This window comes from Arachis stenosperma, chromosome 7 (genome assembly GCF_014773155.1).
Source record: "Arachis stenosperma cultivar V10309 chromosome 7, arast.V10309.gnm1.PFL2, whole genome shotgun sequence".
NCBI lineage: Eukaryota > Viridiplantae > Streptophyta > Magnoliopsida > Fabales > Fabaceae > Arachis > Arachis stenosperma.
In genome coordinates, this window is record NC_080383.1 from 46,475,360 (window position 1) to 46,486,494 (window position 11,135).

An 11,135-nucleotide genomic window follows, 5' to 3' on the forward strand; every position below is an offset into this window, starting at 1 on the left:
AAGGGTACAAAACTTCCTTCCCTGGTTAGCCCTAAAAGAGACCCAAGACACCTTCCCTCCACCCGACCCCGGCTTCGTCAACACAAACAAGTAGGAAAAAAGAGAAATAGAGGGAGCGACGCCCAAAAACTGACACAAGAGTTGAAACAGCTTTAAAAACGCCCAAGAATTTGGATGGAGCTGCGTAGGGGCAAGGTTACAAGACCACAACACCTCGGACTCCAGGTCGGTAAAAGGAAGTCGGACACTCAGCTTAGAGAAAAAACAATCATAAGCATAAAAGAAGAGCTTCTCGGAACTATCTAAAGGCGGGAAACAAACTCTCTCCTCGGAATCCGGGGCTACTAGTTCATAATCCCTCTCAGACTCTCTATTCTCACATATACTACAATGCCTACGGAACCTAGCCAAATATTCAGAATCTACCACAGAAGGGACTTTTAGAGGAAGAGGGTCTACCCAACCAAGACCACTTGGAATCTTGGTCGACATCGCCTGAAGAACCTTTCGAGACATAAAACTCTTACCTACAAAGAAGAAATACAACAGCAAGCAAAAATCACATAAAGCAGACAGCGAAAAACCCGTTCAGCCAAGCAAGAAACAAAAACCCAACAAAGAAAATGCGGCAACCCGGAACAAAGTACTGGAAAAACAAAAGAGCCCCCCCCCCCATATACAAGCAAAGCAAATGGCGGCGCCTCTTTTCGGGGCAACCCAGGCATAAAGAAAAAGAAACAAACAAAGAGCCACACAAAGAACAGAAGCATATGATCACAAGAAAATAGAAACAGGAGAACAAACCTGGAAGAAAGAAAACGAAGGCGAAGAGCTCCGAAGCAAGGAGAACGAAGCGGCGGCGCAGAAGAAACCCCGGAAAGACACACGGAAAGATTCGGGGAAGAAGAAACAAAGAAAGAGAAGCGGTGCTCGAAAAAGGAGATGGCGAAACTTAGAAAAACAGGAAAGGAACAGAATAAACGAAGAAAAAGGAAGGGAGCAAATAAATAATGCCTTCACAGAGCCCGAACGGAAATCGAGGAGAAACGGTAAAATGCAATAAATGCAGAAACGGCCATTTTTGAATTTTGAAAAACTACTATGCCCGAGCTCGACCTCCCAAAAAGGACGAACTCGGGCAGGGGCACTGTTCATACCCTGACCGGGCTCCTCCAACTCGGCAAATCCATGAAAAGGTCCGACCTCTCCCTAAGGCCCACGCCTAAAGGTCGGACCTCGGACAAATCAAGCAAAGGAAGGCCCATCAAAAGGAACGCAGCCCAAAACCTAAAGGCCGAAAGGGCCTAGAAAAGGCGGTTCCACAAAGATAGAGATAAAACTCCCAAAGATAAGATAAGATAAGAATATCTTATCCAGGGAAGATCACGGCCAAACTACTATAAATACACTGGAACACCCAGGTATTTCATTCATTCCACATTCTACACTTCTCTGCTTGGACCCATGCTAACTTAAGCATCGGAGTGTCATTGCAGGTACAACCACCAACCACTCTACATATCAAGCTCGGGTCCCTGACCCCCACCTCGGGCCTCTCCAGACGACCGAGCTACACGTTTCAGGTAACCCTCGGAACAAAATCCATCGATCCTTTTGCATCTGTCACTAACGCCCCGCCTGCTAGGAGTTTGAAGCACGTCACAGTCATTCAATCATTGAATCCTACTCAGAATACCACAGACAAGGTTTAGACCTTCCGGATTCTCTTGAATGCCGCCATCAGTTCTCGCCTATACCACGAAGACTCTGATCTCACGGAATGGCTGGCTCGTTTGTCAGGCGAGCACTCGTTTGTCAGGCGATCAACCATGCATCGTGTATCAGGAATCCAAGAGATATTCACTAAGCCTCGTATGCTTGTAGAACAAGAGTGGTTGTCAGTCACTTTGTTCATAAGTGAGAATGATGATGAGTGTCACAGATCATCACATTCATCAAGTTGAAGAACAGGTGATATCTTGGAACAAGAACAAGCGGATTTGAATAGAAGAACAATAGTAATTGCATTAATACTCGAGGTACAGCAGAGCTCCACACCTTAATCTATGGTGTGTAGAAACTCCACCGTTGAAAATACATAAGAACAAGGTCTAGGCATGGCCGTGAGGCCAGCCTCCCAGTGATCAAAAGATTCAAAGATCTCAAGATGAAAATACAATAGTAAAAGGTCCTACTTATAGAAAACTAGTAGCCTAGGGTGTACAGAGATGAGTAAATGACATAAAAATCCACTTCCGGGCCCACTTGGTGTGTGCTTGGGCTGAGCAATGAAGCATTTTCGTGTAGAGACTCTTCTTGGAGTTAAACGCCAGCTTTTATGCCAGTTTGGGCGTTTAACTCCCATTTAGGTGCCAGTTCCGGCGTTTAACGCTGGAATTTCTTGAGGTGACTTTGAACGCCGGTTTGGGCCATCAAATCTTGGGCAAAGTATGGACTATCATATATTGCTGGAAAGCCCAGGATGTCTACTTTCCAACGCCGTTGAGAGCGCTCCAATTGGGCTTCTGTAGCTCCAGAAAATCCACTTCGAGTGCAGGGAGGTCAGAATCCAACAGCATCTGCAGTCCTTTTGAGTCTCTGGATCAGATTTTTGCTCAGATCCCTCAATTTCAGCCAGAAAATACCTGAAATCACAGAAAAACACACAAACTCATAGTAAAGTCCAGAAAAGTGAATTTTAACTAAAAACTAATAAAAATATAATAAAAACTAACTAGATTATACTAAAAACATACTAAAAACAATGCCAAAAAGCGTACAAATTATCCGCTCATCACAACACCAAACTTAAATTGTTGCTTGTCCCCAAGCAACTGAAAATCAAATAAGATAAAAAGAAGAGAATATGCAATGAACTCCAAAAACATCTATGAAGATCAGTATTAATTAGATGAGCGGGGCTTTTAGCTTTTTGCCTCTGAATAGTTTTGGCATCTCACTTTATCCTTTGCAATTCAGAATGATTGACTTCTTTAGGAACTCAGAATCCAGATAGTGTTATTGATTCTCCTAGTTAAGTATGATGATTCTTGAACACAGCTACTTATTGAGTCTTGGCTGTAGCCCAAAGCACTCTGTCTTCCAGTATTACCACCGGATACATACATGCCACAGACACATAATTGGGTGAACCTTTTCAGATTGTGACTCAGCTTTGCTAGAGTCCCCAACTAGAGGTGTCCAGGGTTCTTAAGCACACTCTTTTTGCCTTGGATCACAACTTTATTTCTTTCTTTTTCTTTCTTTTTCGTTTTCTTTCTTTCCCCTTTTTTTTCGGTTTTTTTTTCGCCTCTTTTTTTTTTGTATTCACTGCTTTTTCTTGCTTCAAGAATCATTTTTTGATGATTTTTCAGATCCTCAGTAACATGTCTCCTTTTTCATCATTCTTTCAAGAGCCAACATTCATGAACCACAAATTCAAAAGACATATGCACTGTTCAAGCATACATTCAGAGAACAAAAGTGTTGCCACCACATCAAAATAATTAAACTGTTATAAAATTCAAAATTCATGCAATTCTTTTCTTTTTCAATTAAGAACATTTGTTTAAGAAAGGTGATGGATTCATAGGACATTCATAACTTCAAGGCATAGACACTAATGATCATAAGACACAAACATGGATAAACATAAGCACTAAAATTCGAAAAACAGAAAATTAAAGAACAAGGAGATTAAAGAACGGGTCCACCTTAGTGATGGCGGCTTGTTCTTCCTCTTGAAGGTCATATGGAGTGCTTGAGCTCCTCAATGTCTCTTCCTTGTCTTTGTTGCTCCTCTCTCATGATTCTTTGATCTTCTCTAATTTCATGGAGGAGGATGGAATGCTCTTGGTGCTCCACCCTTAGTTGTCCCATGTTGGAACTCAATTCTCCTAGGGAGGTGTTTAGTTGCTCCCAATAGTCTTGTGGAGGAAAGTGCATCCCTTGAGGTATCTCAGGGATCTCATGATGAGAGGGGTCTCTTGTGTGCTCCATCTTCTTCTTAGTGATGGGCTTGTCCTCATCAATAGGGGTGTCTCCCTCTATGTCAACTCCAACTGAATAACAGAGGTGACAAATGAGATGAGGAAAGGCTAGCCTTGCCAAGGTGGAAGACTTGTCCGCCACTTTATAGAGTTCTTGGGCTATAACCTCATGAACTTCCACTTCTTCTCTAATCATGATGCTATGAATCATGATGGCCCGGTCTAGAGTAACTTCAGACCGGTTGCTAGTAGGAATGATTGAGCGTTGGATGAACTCCAACCATCCTCTAGCCATGGGCTTGAGGTCATGCCTTCTCAACTGAACCGGCTTGCCTCTTGAATCTCTCTTCCATTGTGCGCCCTCTTCACATATGACTGTGAGGACTTGGTCCAACCTTTGATCAAAGTTGACCCTTCTAGTGTAAGGATGTTCATCTCCTTGCATCATGGGCAAGTTGAATGCTAACCTTACATTTTCCGGACTAAAATCCAAGTATTTCCCCCGAACCATAGTAAGATAATTCTTTGGATTCGGGTTCACACTTTGATCATGGTTCTTGGTGATCCATGCATTGGCATAGAACTCTTGAACCATCAAGATTCCGACTTGTTGAATGGGGTTGGTAAGCACTTCCCAACCTCTTCTTCGGATCTCATGGCGGATCTCCGGATATTCACCCTTTTTGAGTGAAAAGGGGACCTCGGGGATCACCTTCTTCAAGGCCACAACTTCATAGAAGTGGTCTTGATGCACCCTTGAGATGAATCTATCCATCTCCCATGACTCGGAGGTGGAAGCTTTTGCCTTCCCTTTCCTCTTTCTAGAGGTTTCTCCGGCCTTGGATGCCATAAATGGTTATGGAAAAACAAAAAGCAATGCTTTTACCACACCAAACTTAAAAGGTTTGCTCGTCCTCGAGCAAAAGAAGAAAGAAGAGAGTAGAAGAAGAAGAAATGAGGGAGAAGGAGATGGCTTATGTATTCGGCCAAGGAGGGGGGAAGTGGTGTTTAGGTTTTGTGAAAATGAAGGAGTGAAGAAGGGTATTTATAGGAGAGAGGGGAGATGGGGTTCGGCCATATGGGGTGGGTTTGGGAGGGAAAGTGGTTTGAATTTGAAGGGTGAGGTTGGTGGGGTTTTATGAAGGATGGATGTGAGTGGTGAAGAGAAAGATGGGATTTGATAGGTGAAGGGGTTTTAGGGAAGAGGTAATGAGGTGATTGGTGAAGGGTGAAGAAGAGAGAGAGAGTGGTGCGGTTGGTGGGGATCCTGTGGGGTCCACAGATCCTGTGGTGTCAAGGAAAAGTCATCCCTGCACCAAATGGCATCAAAAATCACGTTTTGAGCCATTTCTGGCGTTAAACGCCGGGCTGATGCCCATTCCTGGCGTTTAACGCCAGGTTCTTGCCCTTTTCTGGCGTTTAACGCCAGGTTCTTGCCCTTTTCTGGCGTTTAACGCCAGTCTGGTGCCCCTTTCTGGAGTTAAACGTCCAGAATGGTGCCAGACTGGGCGTTAAACGCCCAACTGTTAGACTCACTGGCGTTTAAACGCCAGTGAATTCTTCCTCCAGGGTGTGCTGTTTTTCTTCCTGTTTTTCATTCTGTTTTTGCTTTTTCAATGGATTTTGTGACTTCTTATGATCATCAACCTACAAAAATCATAAAATAAAAAAAGAAAATATATAAAATATAATCATTGGGTTGCCTCCCAACAAGCGCTTCTTTAATGTCAGTAGCTTGACAGAAGGCTCTCATGGAGCCTCACAGATACTCAGAGCAATGTTGGAACCTCCCAACACCAAACTTAGAGTTTGAATGTGGGGGTTCAACACCAAACTTAGAGTTTGGTTGTGGCCTCCCAACACCAAACTTAGAGTTTGACTGTGGGGGCTCTGTTTGACTCTGAATTGAGAGAAGCTCTTCGTGCTTCTTCTCCATGATGACAGAGGGATATCCTTGAGCCTTAAACACATAGGATTTTTCATTTACTTGAATGATCAGTTCACCTCCATCAACATCAATCACAGCCTTTGCTGTGGCTAGGAAGGGTCTGCCAAGGATGATAGATTCATCCATGCACTTCCCAGTCTCTAGGACTATGAAATCAGTAGGGATGTAATGGTCTTCAACTTTTACCAGAACATTCTCTACAAGTCCATGAGCTTGTTTTCTTGAGTTGTCTGCCATCTCTAGTGAGATTCTTGCAGCTTGTATCTCAAAGATCCCTAGCTTCTCCATTACAGAGAGAGGCATGAGGTTCACACTTGACCCTAAGTCACACAGGGCCTTCTTGAAGGTCATGGTGCTTATGGTACAAGGTATGGAAAACTTCCCAGGATCTTGTCTCTTTTGAGGTAATTTCTGCCTAGACAAGTCATCCAGTTCTTTGGTGAGCAAAGGAGGTTCAGTCTCCCAAGTCTCATTTCCAAATAACTTGTCATTTAGCTTCATGATTGCTCCAAGGTATTTAGCAACTTGCTCTTCAGTGACATACTCATCCTCTTCAGAGGAGGAATACTTATCAGAGCTCATGAAAGGCAGAAGTAAGTCCAATGGAATCTCTATGGTCTCATTTTGAGCCTCAGATTCCCATAGTTCCTCATTGGGGAACGCATTGGAGGTCAGTGCACGCCCATTGAGGCCTTCCTCAGTGGCGTCCACTTCCTCTCCCTCCTCTCCAGATTCGGCCATGTTTATAGCTTTGCACTCTCCTTTTGGATTTTCTTCTGTATTGCTTGGAAGAGTACTTGGAGGGAGTTCAGTAATTTTCTTGCTCAGCTGTCCCACTTGTGCTTCCAAATTCCTAATGGAAGACCTTGTTTCAGTCATAAAACTTTGAGTGGTTTTGATTAGATCAGAGACCATGGTTGCTAAGTCAGAGGGGTTCTGCTTAGAGTTCTCTGTCTGTTGCTGAGAAGATGATGGAAAAGGTTTGCTATTGCTAAACCTGTTTCTTCCACCATTGTTGTTGTTGAAACCTTGTTGAGGTCTCTCTTGATTCTTCCATGAGAAATTTGGGTGATTTCTCCATGAAGAATTATAGGTGTTTTCATAGGGTTCTCCTAGGTAATTCACCTCTTCCATTGAGGGATTCTCAGGATCATAAGCTTCTTCTTCAGATGAAGCATCCTTAGTACTGCTTGGTGCATTTTGCATTCCAGACAGACTTTGAGAAATCAAATTGACTTGTTGATTCAATATCTTGTTCTGAGCCAATATGGCATTCAGAGTGTCAATCTCAAGAACTCCTTTCTTCTGACCTGTCCCATTGTTCACAGGATTCCTTTCAGAAGTGTACATGAATTGGTTATTTGCAACCATTTCAATGAGCTCTTGAGCCTCTGTAGGCGTCTTCTTCAGATGAAGAGATCCTCCAGCAGAGCTATCCAAAGACATCTTGGATAGTTCAGAGAGACCATCATAGAAAATACCTATGATGCTCCATTCAGAAAGCATGTCTGAGGGACACTTTCTGATTAATTGTTTGTATCTTTCCCAAGCTTCATAGAGGGATTCACCATCCTTCTGTCTGAAGGTTTGGACTTCCACTCTAAGCTTACTCCATTTCTGAGGTGGAAAGAATTTTGCCAAGAAGGCATTGACTAGCTTTTCCCATGAGTCCAGGCTGTCTTTAGGTTGTGAGTCCAACCATATTCTAGCTCTGTCTCTTACAGCAAAAGGGAATAGCATCAGTCTGTAGACCTCAGGGTCAACCCCATTAGTCTTGACTGTGTCACAGATTTGCAAGAACTCAGCTAAGAACTGATGAGGATCTTCCATTGGAAGTCCATGGAACTTGCAATTCTGTTGCATTAGAGAAACTAACTGAGGCTTAAGCTCAAAGTTGTTTGCTTCAATGGCAGGGATAGAGATGCTTCTCCCATAGAAGTCGGGAGTAGGTGCAGTAAAGTCACCCAGCACCTTCCTTGCATTGTTGGCATTGTTGTTGTTTTCGGCTGCCATGGGTTCTTCTTCTTTGAAGAATTCGGTCAGGTCCTCAACAGAGAGTTGTGCCTTGGCTTCTCTTAGCTTCCGCTTCAAGGTCCTTTCAGGTTCAGGGTCAGCTTCAACAAGAATGCCTTTGTCTCTGCTCCTGCTCATATGAAAGAGAAGAGAACAAGAAAATATAGAATCCTCTATGTCACAGTATAGAGATTCCTTGAGGTGTCAGAGGAAAAGAAAAATAGAAGAAAGAAGAAGGGGAAGAATTCGAACTTTAATTAGATGAAGTTCGAATTGTGCATTAAGAAGGAGTAGTACTCCATAAATAGAGGGATGTGGGAAGAGAGGAAGAAGATTTTCGAAAATTCAATTAAAAAGATTTTGAAAACATTTTGAAAAATTGATTGATAATTTTCGAAAATTCAAAGTAAAAAAGAAATCAAGTGATTTTTGAAAAAGATTTTGAAATTTAGAAATTAAGAAGATTTGATTGAAAACTATTTTGAAAAAGATGTGGTTAAGAAGATATGATTGAAAAGATTTGATTTGAAAACAAATTTTAAAAAAAATATGATTTGAAAACAATTTTAAAAGATATGATTTTTTAAAAAAATTAATGACTTGCCTAACAAGAAAAAAATATGATTTGAACATTAAACCTTTCTCAACAGAAAAGGCAACAATCTTGAGATGTTCAATCAAATCATTAATTGTTAGTAAGTATCTTTGAAAAAGGAAAGAAATTGATTTTGAAAACATTTGATTGAAAAGATATGATTTGAAAAAGATTTGATTTTGAAAAACTTTGAAAACTTGAAAAAAATTGATTTTGAAAACAAAATCTTCCCCCTAGTGCCATCCTGGCGTTAAACGCCCAGAATGGTATCCATTCTGGCGTTTAACGCCCAAAATGCTACCTCTTTGGGCGTTAAACGCCCAACCAGGAACCCTGGCTGGCGTTTAAACGCCAGTCTGTCCTTCTTCACTGGGCGTTTTGAACGCCCAGCTTTTTCTGTGTAATTCCTCTGCTGCATGTTCTGAATCTTCAGTTCCCTGTACTATTGACTTGAAAATAGAACCAAGATCAAATAAACAAGGCATGCAAGACACCAAACTTAAATTTAGACACTAGACTCAAACAAGAAACATAAAATCTTTTTGGTTTTTATGATTTTAAAAAAATTTTTGTGCTTTTTTTCGAAAATTATATGGAAATAGAAAATAAAGGTTTCAGAATTCTCAGTTTGGATTCCAGGAATCATTGCAATGCTAGTCTAAGACTCCGGTCCAGGAATTAGACATGGCTTCACAGCCAGCCAAGCTTTCAAGGAAAGCTTCGGTCCAAAACACTAGACATGGCCAATGGCCAGCCAAGCCTTAGCAGATCATTGCTCCAACAGCAAGATTGATAGAAATCAACAAGCTATTGTGATGATTAGTTGAAACTTCGGTCCAATAAGATTAGACATGGCTTCACAGCCAGCCAGATTTCAACAGATCATCATGAAACACTAGAATTCATTCTTAAGAACTCTGAAGAAAAAAAAAGTACCTAATCTAAGCAACAAGATGAACCGTCAGTTGTCCATACACAAACAATCCCCGGCAACGGCGCCAAAAACTTGGTGCACAAAATTGTGATCAATACTTTTCACAGCTCAAATAATCCCTAGTAATGGCTCCAAAGACTTGGTGCTCAATACCATGGCATAAACACAACTTCGCACAACTAACCAGCAAGTGCACTGGGTCGTCCAAGTAATAAACCTTACGCGAGTAAGGGTCGATCCCACGGAGATTGTTGCTATGAAGCAAGCTATGGTCACCTTGTAAATCTCAGTCAGGCAGACTCAATTGGGTATAGTGATAAACGAATAAAGCATAAAGATAAAGATAGAGATACTTATGTATATCATTGGTAAGAGCTTCAGACAAGCGAATGAAGATGCCTTCCCTTCCGTCTCTCTGCTTTCCTACAGTCTTCATCCAATCCTTCTTACTCCTTTCCATGGCAAGCTCATGTAGGGTTTCACCGTTGTCAGTGGCTACCTCCCATCCTCTCAGTGAAAATGTTCCCATGCTCTGTCACAGCATATGGCTAATCAGCTGTCGGTTCTCGGTCAGGCCGGAATAAAATCCATCGATCCTTTTGCGTCTGTCACTAACGCCCCGCCTGCTAGGAGTTTGAAGCACGTCACAGTCATTCAATCATTGAATCCTACTCAGAATACCACAGACAAGGTTTAGACCTTCTGGATTCTCTTGAATGCCGCCATCAGTTCTCGCCTATACCACGAAGACTCTGATCTCACGGAATGGCTGGCTCGTTTGTCAGGCGAGCACTCGTTTGTCAGGCGATCAACCATGCATCGTGTATCAGGAATCCAAGAGATATTCACTAAGCCTCGTATGCTTGTAGAACAAGAGTGGTTGTCAGTCACTTTGTTCATAAGTGAGAATGATGATGAGTGTCACGGATCATCACATTCATCAAGTTGAAGAACAGGTGATATCTTGGAACAAGAACAAGCGGATTTGAATAGAAGAACAATAGTAATTGCATTAATACTCGAGGTACAGCAGAGCTCCACACCTTAATCTATGGTGTGTAGAAACTCCACCGTTGAAAATACATAAGAACAAGGTCTAGGCATGGCCGTGAGGCCAGCCTCCCAGTGATCAAAAGATTCAAAGATCTCAAGATGAAAATACAATAGTAAAAGGTCCTACTTATAGAAAACTAGTAGCCTAGGGTGTACAGAGATGAGTAAATGACATAAAAATCCACTTCCGGGCCCACTTGGTGTGTGCTTGGGCTGAGCAATGAAGCATTTTCGTGTAGAGACTCTTCTTGGAGTTAAACGCCAGCTTTTATGCCAGTTTGGGCGTTTAACTCCCATTTAGGTGCCAGTTCCGGCGTTTAACGCTGGAATTTCTTGAGGTGACTTTGAACGCCGGTTTGGGCCATCAAATCTTGGGCAAAGTATGGACTATCATATATTGCTGGAAAGCCCAGGATGTCTACTTTCCAACGCCGTTGAGAGCGCGCCAATTGGGCTTCTGTAGCTCCAAAAAATCCACTTCGAGTGCAGGGAGGTCAGAATCCAACAGCATCTGCAGTCCTTTTGAGTCTCTGGATCAGATTTTTGCTCAGATCCCTCAATTTCAGCCAGAAAATACCTGAAATCACAGAAAAACACACAAAC

The 11,135-nt window shown here is 42.2% G+C and overlaps 1 non-coding gene across 1 annotated transcript; it reads left to right on the forward strand.

Annotated features, from left to right (window-relative positions):
• Positions 1-7,437: 7,437 nt before the first annotated feature.
• LOC130943234 (small nucleolar RNA R71) lies at positions 7,438-7,545 on the forward strand. The gene has a single exon (XR_009071761.1). It is a non-coding gene; the product is annotated as a small nucleolar RNA R71 (small nucleolar RNA).
• Positions 7,546-11,135: the final 3,590 nt, after the last annotated feature.